Genomic DNA, 17,730 nt, shown 5'->3' on the forward strand with positions numbered 1-17,730 from the left:
CCCAGATGCTGGGAATTCAATATTGTGTACTTACTGCTTAGCCATAACTATAATGGGTTCTCACAGAACCAGTGTAACCCTGCATGCCAAAACGTAACAGTTGCTGAAACATGGGAAAACTCAAGTATAATATTGACCTATTGTTTTGAATTGTCACTTCTACCAAGCTCTGTGACAGAGATCAGATTTGAACTATAAAATCCTGAATAAAGCCTTTTCCACTGGAACCAATGTGTGTTCACTGGAGAGTGACTGAGGGATCTACCTGCCAGGAACGGACAGGAATGGCCTTCCTAAAAGGTAAGAAATGCTCCCTCTCTTTTAGCATTTTAAAGAGACTGGAAAAGTGAGCTTTTTAAGAGAACTTAAAGAGCTTTTCCTAAGGGATTCCATTTGTATGATATGGCATTTTTACATTTTAAGGTGTATTGTTTTAATATTGTTGCTGTCCATCTATATTAGGGAGAAAGACAGACATGTAAACATTTTAAGTAAAAAAATAAAAATATGAATATTGATGCAAATATTGGCTGACTATGTCTTAGTTAAATTAGTGGCTAAGAATGTTTGGCTTTAAGATAATTGATCTACAAAGGAAATGTTTGTTTCTTTTTGTATACCATGAGAAGGGAAATGAAAACAATGCAACATAGTGCTCATTAATTCATATCTCTGGGTAGTATAAGGATTATAAAAATATTATTAGTAGAAACAATCTGAATTTGGATTTGTGGGAAAAGAACCTAGGATAAAGAAGCAAGGTTCAAGTCCATTAGCACCCTAAAGACCAATAAAGCAAGGCTCCCTGAACACTATAAACTTCCAAAGAACCAAAATTTATAAGTTTGTGCATCTCTGTATGCCACCCACCATTTCACATACAAAGTTCACAATGTGCATCCATGCACATGATATTCAACAAGGACAGCAGGCACCACAGAAGCCTAAGTTTGGTTGAGCAAGACTCTGCACTAGAAAAATGTTGTTAGTTTTATCAAATGATCTTTGCTTCTCTCAAAATATGCACAACATTCTCAAGAAAAGGAATATCAATATTTGCTATAAATTTGATTATATCTCAAATTTCAGTGGCAATGCTACCCATCACTAAATTGTTAGCAATCCTACCCCTTCTCCTTATTGCAAGGGCATCTTATGAATATGAAATATCATAAGCCCCTTCCTTATGTACCTTAAGCACAAGGCACAGCTTTGCAAGGCAGAACAAATGCTAACCGCAGCTGGAGTTGGAAAATTACTTGTAGGTTGTCAGGCTGACTAGTTTCCCTGAAAAAGTTCTTAAATAAAAAAACTTGTGGCCTTCCAGGAGTTCTCACTTATCTCATCAATGCCCTTCTGCACCTTCCTCACCCCTCCTTCCTAATCTGGCAATCAGGTCACCAAGCACTAATAGTTCCTCCCAAATAGGCACAATCAAGCCTTTCTCAATTATTGTTTCACCTCCAGACCAAGCATTAGGTATTGTTTGGGGGCAGAAATACATAATCCTGCCCCAGGGTACATTTTGCTCTATAACTAGGCTGCCCTCAGCCATATGCTGAGTATGCATCCTGTGATCTTATGCACACCCTCAGACTTGTGTCTGAGCCTTCTTTTTCTTCCCACGAAGCACTGATTGCTCAAGCTGCTACTCTATGGATATCCTCTATCTCTTGACTGACCCTGACTCTCTATCTCTCTTCCTTCCTGTTTTTCAGTTAGCTCTGTGTGTGTATTCTGTTCAATTGCTCCTTTATTGCCCTTTTAACAAAAAAAATCCCTGTTGAACCACCTGCCTGGTTCTTTCAGAGAGTTCTCTTACAGAATGATCCTGGTATACATTGGTGGAGATATCCCGGTTATCCCCCTTGCTGCATCTCCTTGAATGCTAATTTCCCAAACTCACAAGGGGACCCCGTCCCAATTTAGAGGAACATGACAAAACACAGCACCAAATCCAGTATGCTTATTACTTATGTCTTTCCTTACTAGAAGAATGTTGTATTTGTAAGCAAGGAACACCTTTATCTATCAGGACACCAAGGCCCTTACTCTCTACTGCTTAGTGTAGTTTCTAATTCTAGCAGATCCCTCCTATGATATGAAGAAAAAGATCCAGCTAGAGAAAACAAATGGATATTCATGACCAGAGCTCCTTAGGGCTTTGTTTATTTTAAAGCAGCCAAGGTGGGTACGTGTGTAGGAACTGGGACTTCACACTGTAGGAATAGACCTTTAGGCCTTCACTGGATACCCTTTTCTATTACAAATTGAAATCCCCTGCTCCAAGTTATTATTCACCCCACAAGGGAAAATGTACAGACACCATACAGGACCTCTTCATATCTTGTTTGTAAGTATATTTCTCCAGATCCCAGCTTTCTCCCCTGGCAGGGGGGGGGGACCTAAAGCAACTTACATGTTCCTCCTCTCCTCCATTTTATCCTCACAACAACCCCATAAGGTAGATTATACTGAGAGTGTGTGACTGGCTCAATGTCACTCATCATACTCATTTGAATGAATTTGATGGGACTGCTCATTAAAGGAATGGCTGAGTGTGCAACCTGTTGGTTTGTTTACTTACACTGAAAAAATACAGTTCTTGATGAAAAAAAAACTTCTTTTGTCTTTTGTTATTATACATATCAGGAGACTCCTGTGTCAGATTTTTAAAAAATTTGGCACTGACATCTCCATGCATGTGAAGAGTATTTGTCATTACAACTATGATTACCCTAAGCTAGGGTATGTACAGATGCATTTGTTTATCATCTAATCTGGTTCACCTTCAGCATGACAGCCAAAGTTAAGCACTTTTAAGTCTCGTTAATTTCAGTATGGCAGTTGAACAAATTAATCTCGCCATTGTAATAAAAAAGCTTTATAAGAACTTAACTTCTGGAAGCTCATGCCTCTTTGTTTTTATTCTTCTCTCCTGTCACTCAGTTTAAATGGTAATGTCCAAGGAGTAGAGCACAGATTTACAAAAAGCTCTTGAGAGCGTTGTTCATGAGGATGGTACAGAAACAACACAGCAACAATATTTTATCTGTAGTTTATTATGGGAATGAGCCATTTGAAAAATGTAACAATAAGATTTATGATGAATTGTGATTAGATCAAAGTACCTGAAAAATTGCAAATTGGTAGAGAACCTTAAATTATATTCTGAAATAAAAGGAATGAGTAAGGGCGACAAGAGAGATGACTGACTTATTGAGATATTCATTTTTTTCATATTTTAATTGCTTGCTTATTTAGATGACAGACCACATGCATTTTATGGAACCTCCTCATTTTTGACACTGATAAAATTATGCAAACCAACTGTCTCCTTGTAACTTAAAAAAAAAATAATTTCATTATATTCCTGGTCACCAACTAATAAGCTGAAAGAGGCTTAGTACCCATGGGAACAGGGAAGAACTGAGCACAAGTAGTACATGTAAAAGTCCAGAGTTTCACAAGCTCATGAACACAGAAAGGGGAACACATCCTGGCAAGCAGTTGAATCTAGTGTACCAATCATCAAAGTAACATACAAAAAAAAAATCATGAAACCACCTGACCTTTAAAAATGGAGTTGAAAGAAAAAGGGGATTTGTGGATCATGAGTAACTGTTACGTACGTTTATTGACATATATGTGTCTTCTTTGCGTCATTCTTAGTCTGTCTGATTCTTAACTGTGTGTGACATCACATAATCTGAACTTTTGAGAATTCTGTTTAGCTAGTTTCCATTGTTTTGCTTGGTCCCCCCCCTGCATTTTGTATGATTTCTTAGGGAATTTACTTCAGTAAGTACCAATGATAATCAGTAGTAAAGCACATGAATTAGCATAGTTCAATGGAGGTGCGCCTGAGATTGTTAACAAGAAGCTAGAGCATATGCAATATGCATCTCCAGTGCTATCATAATAAAAGATACCTCTGTGAAGGGGAGGAGAAAGAGCATTTCAGCCAGGAGCTGAGGGCCTTAGGTATTGCTATTGAGATTTATGAGTGAAAAGTAAATGGCCATTAACAAAATCTCTAAATTCTACCTCTGAACTCCACCAATTTGACTTTCTTGTATCTTTCTAAAAATAGTGGTTGAGTTCTGTCACAAAAAGTAGGAAGCCCCCCTGAAATCCAAGTGGGGATACTTGGATTCTATGATAAAACTTAGGGTCTCTTTACACATGTGCAAACTTGAGTTTGATTGGAGGAAAGCCCAGCTCAACTCATATTTAATGACCTGAAGCTTACCTTTAAAAAGGTGGAGGGGGACACAAATTGGCTCCTATATGCTCACGGAGGCAGAAGTGTCTTCATTCCCTCCTTTGCACCTTATGCACTTTAACAACATTTATTTATATACTGCCCTTTAGATCAACTTAATGCCACACACAGAGTGATTACAAAGTGTTATTATTATCCTCACAACAATCACCTTGTGAGGTGTGTGGGGCTGAGGGAGCTCTAAGACAGCTGTGACTGACCCATGGTCACCCAGCTGGCTTCAAGCGGAGAAGTGGGGAATCAAAGCCGGTTCTCCAGATGAGAGTCCTGTTGCTCTTAACCACTACACCAAACTACATTTTGAACTGTACCTCTTCAGAGGATGCCAAGTAAAGGTTTAAGTAGCAAAGAAGGACTGTAGGAGGGGGGCTATTTGTGTTACAGCCAGTTCCATGTGTCTGCATGGGCATGTTTAGATGATATGTGTAGATCCTGGGCAGACACATAGAACTGGTTGTAACACCAATAGTCCTCTTTGTGACCCCTTATCCATGACTAAAAATTAAAGCATATTCTATTTTCACAAACCTGGTCCTTGAAAAAACAATCTTCTTGTCTGAACTGCTAGAGCAGGCTGCACAGAAGTTCAAAAATATTTGAAAGAGTTCTGTGTAGAAGGCAGACCTTCCCACTTTCTGTTTCTTTTTTCACCTAATTTCATGATATATTACCAGATGGGAACAGACATAAGATGTAATATGAATGAGACTATACGAATCCATTAAATAGAACCCATACAGGCTCTCTACATCAGATTTATATCCAAAATTCAGGTACCAACAGCAGTAGAAAAGCCAAAAGTAGACACCGGAAAGAAAAAGGGGCCACTTGCAAAGTTATTATGTAGTAAACTTACAAGGCAGATAAAATTCCATTAAAATTGTTTAAAATCCACTAGACACTGCAAAAGTTATGAATAAATATGATACGTAAAATACTCAAGAAACCAGAACTGAATGAGCAGCAAGCAATCAAGGACAACAACCTGAGCACCTCAAAGGCTCTTTAAAAGAATAACAATGAAGTAAATGCATTACACACTGTATTTCATCAGACAATCACAACACTAACCACCAAGGAGGAGGCCAGGTAACCTTTATACCAGTTAGTATTGGTATAAAGACTTGGCAGCCACAGTCTGTACCATTCATTCATTCGGTCGTTCGGTCGTTCGTTCGGTCGTTCTTTCATTCTTTCGTTCACATTATTTATACTCCACCTTTCTCAATGAGACTTAAGGTGAATAGACTGGTTAAGCCACAACTAGTTTGGTAGGTATACGGCAAGTTGCTCCAGATAGTAGGGATAATCAAACACCCTGAGGTTTTGGGATGATGGAGTGTGTGTCCAGAACAGGCCATCACATGCCTTGTGGCAGGGTGCACTGTGAAGAAGCACCCTCAGTGCTGATCATCATTTTTCCAAACCTGGTACATGTGTGGCACATCAGTGGAAGTGGATGAGGCTTTGTACTTCTTGGAACCTAGTGCATGTGGGGATAAGCAAAGCTGGTGGAAGTGCTGGCTAAGTTTGGAACCAGGGTGGACATGCACAAAAGCATTCATGTTACAATGCCCAGGACAGCCCTCAAAATAGTCATCTTATTAAATACGCATGATGTAGATCAGCCATTTGTTAAATAAATAAATAAAAGTAGAGCCCATGCAATTACCTTGTGTCTTCATTTGCGGGGGTGCCTGGGCAACCAATAGGATGAGATATTTTATAAGCAGTGTTATAGGACTTGTATTACAGTAATCTGAGCTTAGAGTATTAAATATTGACAAGTGGTGCCCCAAAAGGACTTTCAGGGGACATCTCATTTCTCTCTCCCACCATGCCCTCTTTTTCTTCTGTGATTAGATTGAGTGTGTGTGACTGGATCAAAGTCACCCAGTGAGCTTCCACAGCAGAGTGGTGTTTTGAAACTGTCTTCCACATCCTAGTCTGAAATTCTAACCTCTACACTACACTGCCTTTGGGAGAGGGGTTCTGTTGAACAGTAGAAAGTAGCTGGGTCTGGGTAAGTCATATAAGTAATGAGGTATCAAGTCATGTGGTGGTTGCTTCTGGGCCTGGCCCCAATGAATCCTCTCTCAAAGGCCAAAACATCCCCTGAAAGGGCCCTGCCCTCCTCCCTGCCTTTTACTAACAGTAACCAAGCCAGGAAAACTGACTAAACTGTTAGGGTTGCTTATTAAAGGCACTGAAGTAATCTGATTAAAGCTACAGGCACCCCATTTATCATTTTTATTTTGATCCCTCCCCCCAGTGTATTTTTTCCTGCAAACTTGGAGCATTTTTCAGGTGTAGGAAGATCTGTTTTGTCCATTCATGGTTCCGATCGCCAGATTTAAATATCCTCAGATCAAGGCTGTTTGGCTATTAGTATATAGGATCCTAATAGCTCCTCAGAATCCTATTCAGGCCTATTCAATGGGTCTTACTCCCAGGAAAGCATTCGGAGGATTCCACTGTCATCCAGGAATAGAGACTGTTTATTAGAACAGCTGCTTCCAGGTCTAATGGAGTAGCAACATCACTTGTGGCTCTTAGACAGAACAGACCTGGTCCTATGTCTTGCTGGGGTCAAAACATGAAACTGACATATCCAAACAGGTTCTTTTTCTCTTTCCACCTCCCTTCCTTTTATTTTCTAATCTCCACAGCCATGGTATATTTCTAATTGTTCTCAGTCTTGCATCAGCTCTGCTGGGCTATATCTCCTATCAACTCTGATACAATTCCAGTACTTATGCAAATCCTCAGATGTTTCTAGTTTACTTGCACTGCAACACAGTAAAGCTAGGAAAGCTAGCCAATAGAAATCAGGTTGGTTCACTGGCACAAGGGATTATGTGGTTGGTTCTGACTGAAAGGGGCCCTTATCCGAGACCCTCTTCCATTTTCCTATCCTGAGCTTATTTAGGAGGAAAGGGTTTTTTTATTCTTGGTTATTGAGCAACAAAAAAAAACGGGTAGGAAATGCTGACTTTTACAAAGCCACATTTAACAACATTACTTTAAAATAAAATCAATGGGCTTAACATTTTGTTTCAAAATGGCCCTGAAAGTCATCATCAAAATATGGAACCTGAACATTTTGTAATGTAAAATATGATTCAGATGTTGATATTTTGCTAACCTTGTACATGACTGTGAAATTCTGAGTTTTTCTTTTGCCTTCTTATTTCCAGGATTTCTGCTTCTACCTGACTTCCCTTCCTAATGGATAGATAGTTTGAAATTAGTCCATCTGCAGTGGCCACTGATTTTTGCGTTTGAACTTGGCAATTGCAGGACAGATTTTCTGATGCATTTTGGGGTGCGCATCTGAACTTAGTGCAGGTATAAGCATAATAGCAATACAACTTGCTTTAAATACCAAAATTACTTATTTAATTACTCAAAGTTAGCCATGACATCATATAACAAAAATAACAACAACAACAACATTCAATTTATATACTCCCCCCCTTTCAGGACAACTTAATGCCCTCTCAGAGAGGTTTACAAAGTATGTTATTATTATCCTCACAACAATCCCCCTGTGAGGTGGGTGGGGCTCAGAGAGCTCTGGAGAGCTGTGACTGACCCAACGTCACCCAGCTGGCTTCAAGTGGAGGAGCTGGGAATCAAAACCGGTTCTCCAGATTAGAGTCCCGCTGCTTTTAACCACTACACCAAACAACATATTTTACATGTTGGTCAGATCTCCTGTCTTTTAGACACGGAATCTGGAGGGAGACACTTCCTAGAGTTATAACTATGGCACTGTTGCTAAGACAGGCTGCTGTTTTTTTTAAAAAATCAACATTTGAAGAAGTTGAGGTGTAACTTTGGACTCCTCCAGTTTAAGGCATTTTATTATAAATTTTGCACAATAGGTGCAGACTAACAGAGTAATATTATAAATGCAATAAAGCATCATAGAATGAATTAACATTGAATAAAAATGGTTTCAAGAGATTAATTATCTAGAGCGAATCTGTTTTGAGCCCCGTGTTTGTGACAGAGGTGGCCTTGAGTGCCCTGATGGATTGTTAACCAAAAAAAGTAATATGGGAGTGTTTAACTGTTGAGTGTCCTGGACCTCTCAGTGATGTTTGGTACTAGGCTGTACAATAATGGGAAAACAAGGGAGATATTGGGATGGAGGGGAGATTGTGTTCAGGGCAAAAGGAAGCTTGATTGCCAGTGCCACCTCAACAACAAAAAACAGTAAAAAGAAGGATTTTTTCCCCAAGGTGGTGTTGCTCTCCTGCTTGGGTATCAGTCTACCAAAGGTGTCAGTGAAATGATGAACCTACCTCCCCAACACTCACCTACTCTGTGGTGCATTAACACTGTCCCCATTGTTTGTGTGTGCTGGAAAATTGTTGAGTCAATGGTTCAGAGGGATGACTGTATTCTGTATGATTTTGGTGCCATTGGATGCAAAAACAGGTGCCCTAGAGCCTTCAGTTGTTTCCCCTCTCCTTCCCCATTGAAAAGAATAGCCATGAAAATCATGAGAATGAAAGAAAACTAACAAATCTTAAGTCCAACCTGGCAAAGCCCCACAGGAAAACTACCCAATCACAATAAACATTTCACTCAACAGCCAGGGATTTGAAAACATCATAAACATTTTCAAAATGCACCCCCGTATTCAGTGCCATTAACTATGGTATCCTTCTGGAGAAGATGGCTGAGTTGAGGGTGGAGGGAGTGTGCTTTGGTGGTTCCACTGTTACTTTACTGGGCAATTCCATAAGATAATCCTGGAGAACTGTTTCTTGGCCCCATGACAGTTATAATACAGAGTCCAACAGAGATTGATCTTATCCCCCATGCTGTTTAACATCTCCATGAAACCACTCAGAGAGCTCATCCGGGAATCTGGAATGAGGTATTATTTACATGCAGGTAAAACCTACCTCTGTTTCTCCTAAAGAGCTGATTTGATGACATCCAACACTATTTCTCCTTAATAGCTGATTTGGGTGGGTCTGTGGAAGATCTGAACAGGTGTCTGCAGCAGGTAAGAGTATGGAGGAACCATAAACTGATGATCAATCTGGACTAGTCTGACATTCTGTTAGTCAATGGCAAATCCACTCAAGCGCTGTGGAGCCAGTCTGTCCTGAAGGAGCAGGTTCATAGCTTGGGGGTACTGTTGGATCATGGAGATTCAGGTATCCTCCATGTCATGCCCTGCCTTCAATTCTATCAGCTCCAACTGATATACCAATTACAGCTTTTCTTTGAAAAGTGTGATCTGGTCATGGAGATCCATGCTCTGATTACATTAATGTTAGATTAGTGAAATGCATTCTGCATGCCATTACCTTTGAAAACTGTCTGGAAACTATTGACAATCCAAAATGTGGCAGCCAGTCTACTGCTGGGGGCAGAATACAGGGATCATATCACCCCTTTGCTGAAAGATCTACTCTAACCCATCTGTTTCTGAGCAGAAAGGCATGAGGCCAGGGTACTTGAAGAGCCACCTCCTTCCTTATTGTCCAGGTGCCTGTTAAGGTCTTCCTTAGAAGACCTGCTCTCTTTACCTCTGCTTTAAGAGGTGAGGCAGGTAGCAACCAGAAGCCTTTTCAGTTGTGGTACTTCACCTGTGGAATGCCCTCCCCCTTGCAGCTCATCTGACCTTTCACTTCTTTAAGCACCAGATGAAAACATTTTTTTTTACCCAGGCTTTTAACTAAGAGGTCTGATCTTTTAAAATTTTGTTTGCTATCTCCTTCTAATCTCAGAATCGTTCTAAGGATCATTTAGACCAGGGGTGGGCAATTGTTTTGTCTCAGGGGCCACTTTGTGAGAGCGGAGGTTAGCGGAGGGCCACGCCTTTTAAAATGATTGCATTCATTAGTTAACTTTGCATTTCAGAAAAGGTATAAATTGTATCATAAAAATCAATAAATATAAATTAAATAAAATAGTGGTAGTTTTATTCAATTTATTTATTGTGCTAATTTCAAAAAGCGCGTATCTACACTGCGCATGCGTATTGACGTAGCCGTCCTACGCATCCAAAAAACGGAGCAAAAAGAAGCAGACAGTTACACAGGGCCCAGGCAGCTGCCCAGAATGTGATGGGAAACTTCCTGCCGCCTACCACCTTCCAAGAAGAAGCAGGACCTCCCTCAGAGTAGCCAGGTCCTCCAGCTTCCCACTATACCAGCTTGCCAAGATGGCAAGTAGCAAGTGGGGGACTAATGTTTGCCCCCCCCCTCGGTTTCTTCCCCTGGGCTTCAAACAAAAACTCCCATGGGGGGGCTGCCCAACCCCTCCTTATTCACGTGCAGAGGAATCAGACCTGCACTACTTGTAGTTGCTGACTCCAGGATGGGAAATTCCTGGAGATTTGGGGTGGAGAACATTTTGGAGAACATAGAAAGTTGCACAGAAATTTTCACATCCTGAGTATAGTGGTTCTGTCTGTGTGATCCCCATCAGCAGAGTAGGTCGTTTCCAGCTAGAGGCCAGCTGCCCTCCAGGCGCTCACGTGCAAGGCAGAGCTCGTTTGGATGCTTGCTGCCTTTTGCGTGCACCTCCGGAGCAGCGCCCGCTGGAGGTCACCCGCCTGCCTGCGGCATTTCGCCACTGATCCCCGCTCACCTCCACGGGCTTATTCAGGATGGAGGCGACCGCTGAGCACAGCTTGGTTAGCAGGTCGCAGGGCAACTGCCGGGCTGCAGGCTAGTCTGCAACTCCACAAAGGGCAGTGTTGTTCCTAAAGCAGCCAAAATGCACTACCCAGGTGGCGAGCGGAGCTCTGGGGGAGGAGCAGCACAGGGCGCTCGGGAGGCGGTGCTCGCAGCGCGCTCCCCCGGGGAGAAATGGAATTGGCCCTCGGCGGGGACTCCTGCAATGGGGCCAGCGCGGGCAAACCTCGCCTGCTGCTCTGCGTTGCACAAAGGTAGCCGGTGCTCTGCCTTCCTAAGAACACACTCCCAGGAAAAGACCTTTTCTGTTGCAACTAGTTTGCTTGGGAAACGGCACGGTTGCATTCTGGAAAAGATTGAGCAAAATTTCGGTTTAAGGGGGATTTTTCTGATGGTCTTGGCGGGCCGCAAAAAACTCCTTCGCGGGCCGCATGTGGCCCGCGGGCCGCCATTTGCCCACCCCTGATTTAGACTGTTAGATGTTTGTGTTATTTTAATACTCCAACTGTTTTTTATGACTTAGATTTTTATTGCTGGGTTTAATGATTTGTTGATGCTGTTTTTATAATGTTATCATATTTTAACTTGTAAGCCACCTCAAAGGTCTCTTGAGCAATAGCATTAACATTGTCTAAATAAATAAATGTCATATTTTCAATAACGGTAATATAATTTTTCATCTCTCTTTTAGCACATTGGAATTCTCATGCCTTGGGTGCTATTTCTGGTTACATTGCATGATAAGGCTGCTTTTCACCATATAACCAACATGAGCCTGTAATTACAGAAGTGCATTCTTGCTGTGATAGCTGTAAACCCTCCAAAACATGTTTAGTCTTTTATTTCATAGGAAATGCTAAATGTGGAAACAGTGGCTTGATTCATTTCACAGCTGTAGTCTTTTCTGATTTGTTCGTAATTTTCTACACTGGTGCTTCCAATTTGATATTGTCTGGGCCTAGGATGACAATAAGAATAGGATAACAGATGATGAGCTCAAAATACTGAACACAATCATACTTGCCCTACATGTACCTACAATCAATATGTCACTTTGAGGAAGAAACCATCAGCCACGGGGCAAAGTCTGGAATATAAAATGTCAGAGAACCCAAGATACATTTCTTATTATATTTAGAAGCTGACAATGCATCTAGCGTGTTGACACAGCATGGACATTGACAGAATGGAGCATAATATATTGCTTTAAATCCCCAAATTAATACAGATTCCCCACAAGCATTCACAGTAAAATATATGCCATCATGAAATCCCTCAGGTGAACAGGTGTCCCTCTCCTTATCTAGAATGGAAAGTAAGGCCTTCTTTATCTAAGTTTTGACACCAGAGAGCTAATTTCATTCTAGAGCACTGACTGTGATGAATGCAAACAAGAGAAATTATTTGGCTCTTCAGTACTTCCAAAACCCTGTTTACAAGATCTATTATCCTGGATAACAACCCTGAACTCACTTCATCTTCTAATTGGGTTACTAGTTCAAGAGGTAATTCACAGTTTTCAGAGCAGAAATGAAGGACCACTTCACACATTCCACAGAAGCAGTGAGAGGGGCCCATCTTGCCAATGGACCCTGTGTGGAGATAAGGATAACTGAATGATACTTGTTTCATTTCGTCATTGACTACCATTATCACTTTTCATGTTGGTCTTGAAGTTTTGTATTTTGTAGGCATGTTGTAAGATTTTTATATACAATTTATACATTTATGAAATGTACATAATTTATACATATAATATAAATATAATGCATAATGCTTATTTATTGGCTCACAAACAACAATGAAAATATTTTTAAAAAACTTGGAGGAAGAGTAGCAATAAACCAAAAAGTAGCAAAGGTCTGATAATGCACAAGTGAGAAGTGAAATTAAAATGATTTTGGGGTAAAAAAAATAGCCAGACTTAGAAATCTGAACCCATCTTTGATGAATGGTATATCCGTTCGCCTGAGGGAGGGTTTACATCACTAACAGGATTCACTATCACTAACAGAACTCTGCTTTCACCGTTACACTGTTACATTTCTTCTTCCACTGCTTCTATAGAAAACAACACAGAGTCATTATCTCTAATGAAGCCCATATCCTGTATAGAAACACAATGACCACAATTCAATAAAGTAACATAAAGCAAAAGAGTTAAAATTGAGTTTATTTGCAAGTTCAGAACAATGGATTCCCCCTCCTCTGGGCTTAATGGGGGAATAAGATTTTTCTCTTACTATGAATGCTGATTTTCTGCTTTTCACACCATTACTCTAGAAAGCTAATTATAGTATTATTATATCTTACACCCTTGCTTTAAATACCCCTCCCACCTTCTGGATGCTTTGACTGCTGACACCTCATACCCTGAAAACCTAGTTGGTCTTTAAGGTGCCACTGGACTTGAAACATGCCCTTCTACTGCAGATCAACTTGAAACTATCAATAAAACAGGACGTTTCTTTGAAGTTTCTTTGAAGTTTCCAGTAGTGTTGTAGTAAAGCCTAGCCATGCTTAAAACTGAAAATTGTCTTGCCTCTTCAGCAGGGCAAGTAAGTGCCACAAGAATAGCAAAGAAGCCTCCTGCTCTGTGTGAGGCTTCTCATGTACCTGCTGTCAGTTTGCAGGGGAAGGGTCAATAACTTGTGAATGACCCAAACTAATCAAGCATAATGGAATATAGTCTCCTATCTATAGGATAGAAATCTAAGATGATTTCTGATTTTGCCCCTTAAATCTATAGAACAAACTGCAAACACTTTCTTCAGCTGAAGTTGGTGAGAAAATGACTCAATAGATCTCGCTAGAACAACTCAAGACATGAGAGTATAAAAAAGTCCATATTTTTCCTAAATTGCATTACTCATAGAGAAATATGTGACATGAGCATGTGGATACTTAGCCCTTTAAAAGTCATGATTCTGCCCCAGTTCTTTCAAACTAAAACATAAATAAATGTTGTTGACTATTTTTGCCTCTTGCCTAATACTTGCCACCTTTACCCTGCATACTTTACTTTTATTTTAACATGAGTGAATATTTCTGCATGGAGCAACGATGAAAGATGCCACAACCACAGCATTCTCCCAAACTGTGAAACTGTTCTATGCCACCTAAAATATGTTTACAACGAAAGTAGAGATAGTACTTTGAAAAACTGGAAACGTCCTAAATAGAGTATTAGTGTAGCTCAAAGGCCTACATTTATAAAAATAACAGCAAGGAGAAAATACCTTAGTCCATAGAGAGATCAAATGGTTTAGAACATCTGCAATTTTTAAAGGTGAGAGATGTAATTTCTGTAATATTTCTGAATTAAAGGGTCAGCTATTCTATTTTTGAAATTATGGTTCCTCTAAAAGCTAACTCATTGTCAGTCCATTAGCACCCAGCCAGAACACATCCATATGAAAATAATTGGCTATTGATATACAATAATGCTGAAAAGTTATTCTTATTTTTGGTCCTTGCTACAGAAAGATTTCCTTTCTAACATTTTCAGTCATTAAAAAACCCTTACCCTTTAAAGATTAAAATCTATTTTAGGAATAAATTTAGTTATCAATAAAGCAAGACAAAAAACATTGCCCAGTATATTTTTATGCTCTTATTGATATCCTCTCTTCCACAAATCTCTTTATGTTATAGGCTATTTGCTCTGGTAACAAAAGATGGGGAGCAGGGATGAGGAGTTCTTATGGGGCAAATTCAGGCATATAGTATTAAGGGTTGGTAATGGCTGATCTGAGAAGCAGTTGGATGCAGATCCTGCACAAATATAACTGCATCCTAACTTCAAATTTACAGGCCTTACCACTGGCTTTGTCTATCATCCCACCCATCTACCTGGGGTGATTGTATTTAAATATTTTTATCTTCTTTCCACCCAATCAGGGCTCTCAGGACAGTGAACAGCTTAAAAAGATTAAACCCAACTTTTTAAAAAAGTAAAAATATACACAGGTAGGTGGATCAGTAAGGGAATACTAAATGAAAAAACAAGGTATTTACCTGTGGGCAGAAGATACTAAGCCTGATCACCTTCTCTGCCCTGTGCTGCTCAAACAACAAAGGGCTTGGTCAGCACCATTTCCCCCCCAACACAAGCAAGTGACGAACTGAATGATCCCTCACACTTAGATACTTCATGTTGTTTACTTGTTAGATCTATTGCAATGTTACCATTAGAGACAATCTGAAAGAGACTCCAAAAAAAGGGGGGGGGGCTCCTTGGCCACTAAACAATCAGTTAATCCCTTACAGTTAGCACACAGTAAATGTTTACAATAGGCTGGAGGAGCAGACAGATCAACCTCTCCAGCACCTCTGATTTATGGGCCTCTGGCTCAGTCCTGACAATGATGTCTTGTGCCCCATTTGATAGACGGCTGGGCAGAACAATGCTTCCAACGGTGCCAGGAATGAATTTATGACAAAAGCTTTTAAAATAAACATGTCAAGACTAGACATGGGCACGAACCAAAAAAAACCTCCGAACAATGAGGTTTGTGGTTCGTGGATTTTGATGAAACAAAAACCATGAACTGGCACGGAACTGGGGCCAGTTACGAACCAGTTCGTGGTTCGTGGGGTTTAAATGCCCCTTTCCAGCCTCTTAGCAGCAGCAGGGAAAGGGGCATTTAACAGTTTAAAGGACCCTTTCCTGCCTTGCAAGCAGCAGGTCCCTTTAAACTATCAGCTGGCAGGTGGCCGTTTGAAGGGCCCTGCCGCTTGCAAGCGGTAGGTCCCTTTAAATTATCAGCTGGCAGGTGGCAGTGGGGAGGATCCCCCCCTTCCACCTGCCAGCTGGTCATTTAAAGGGACCTGCCGCTTGCAAGCTGCAGGAAAAGCTTAAATGGCCATCTCCTTGGGGAGATGGCCATTTAAACTGTCCCTTTCCCAATATGACCCAAACGAACCCAAACCAGTAACCAGTTCATGGAAGTTCATAGAAAGGAGCTTCCACAATCTGTGGTTCGCGAATCACTAACTGGCCTGGTTCATTTGGTTTTTTGGGTCGTAATTGGATTTGTGTGCACGTCTAGTCAAGACTAAAAAGTTTAAGAATTTTCTAATTGTTTAATTGGGGGGGTATTCCATCATTCCTGTAAAATGCTCAGGGTGGTAGACCTGGGTCTTACAGAATCTCTCCCTCATAAACACTAACCTTATTTTGTGTAGAAAAGAGCAAGAGTTCAGTAGCACCTATAAGACTAACAAAATTTGTGGTAGAAGTGAGCTGTGGTTCATGAAATCTTATATGCTACCAACAAATTTTGTTGGAATTCTTGCTGCTACAAACAGACTAACATGGCTACTCATCTTGATCTATATCATCTTGGGTGTACTCACATGGTACAGAAACAGACATGGGCACGAGCAGCATTATGAACGGGAAAAAACCCACGAACAGCCCGTTTGTCTGTTCACGAATAAGCCATTCGTGAGGCTCCATTCTAAACGAACAAGTGGCTGTTGCAAGCCTTGTCCATTGCCTTCATGAGCCGTTCGTCAAGCCAGAAAGTCTGGGCCCTTTCAACCAATTCCCCTGGCAACGGCAGGGACTGAACTCAGTCTAAAATCCTTCTAGCTTTCCTTCTGGCTTTAACCCTTCAAAGTACTTCCAGCAGAGAGTCCCGTTTTGGAATTCCCCCTGCCACCTGCCAGCTGATAGTTTAAAGGGATCTTTAAGGGGCCACGAACAATGAACAACAAACATGTTTGTGAACAGGGTCATGTTCATTACTGTTTGTTGTTCATTGTTTGTAGATGGCAATGAACAACGAACAGCTTGTTCGGGGTTTTTTTCGTTCGTGCCCATGTTTATACAGAAATACTTTCTGACATATTAGCCCATTTGTATGGCTGTAAAGCACTAGAGACATACCCTTACTTGGCTAAATTCATGTTCAAAAATAGATTGCATGTTCAGTGATATATATATATATATATATTCAGTTCTATACACACACGTGTAGTGCTATAAATCTTATTTAATTGCCTAGGGACATCCAATACGGTTCCATAATCATTTGTAATATCTCCTAAGAATGTGGTCTAAAAATGTGTTTGTTTCTAATGCTTATACTGCTATGTGTTTTTGTATGTGTGCTACTTAACTACGTTGAGTTCATCTCTTGTGCAAATTTTTTAAAAAGCAGAGATGGCTGGCTCTTTATTAAAAGTAATCTCATCAACATAACTTCTCATCTTTTCTGTCATCTATTAAAAATCAATTTCTTTATTTTCTACTGAAAGAGGGCATACCTCTTGCTTAACCCTCCAGAATAACTCCTGGACCTGAAAGAAATTGGCTTCAATATTTAACTTTAAATCACTTCCCTGCCAATTCATCCTAATCAAATCCTCCACAAAGTCAATAGCAATTACATTTTTCAAGGTGTTGTATAGCTTTGCTCTTTCAGTTTTGCACCAGGAAATAACTGATGTCTACATGAGGGGAGGGGGATGAGATGAAGTTTGTCAAAGAAATTAACAATTACCCAACCTACTTCAAATTCTGAATGAGAAGAACTCTGATTGATTCATGCATGTCAGAGCTGATGTAGTAAAGTAGCTAAGAGATAAGCTGTGATCCAGGAAACTGCCTCTTCACATTTCACTTAGCCACCGACTTACAGGGTGGTCTTTGGCATGTCAGTGTCTCTCAGCCTCAACCCCACATCTGAAGTACAGGAATAATAATACTTATAAAGGAGCGGTGTTAAGTATTACTGTGATGATTTATGTGAACACCTTGAACACTGCAATGCT

The sequence above is a fragment of the Eublepharis macularius genome, chromosome 4 (assembly GCF_028583425.1).
Source record: "Eublepharis macularius isolate TG4126 chromosome 4, MPM_Emac_v1.0, whole genome shotgun sequence".
NCBI lineage: Eukaryota > Metazoa > Chordata > Lepidosauria > Squamata > Eublepharidae > Eublepharis > Eublepharis macularius.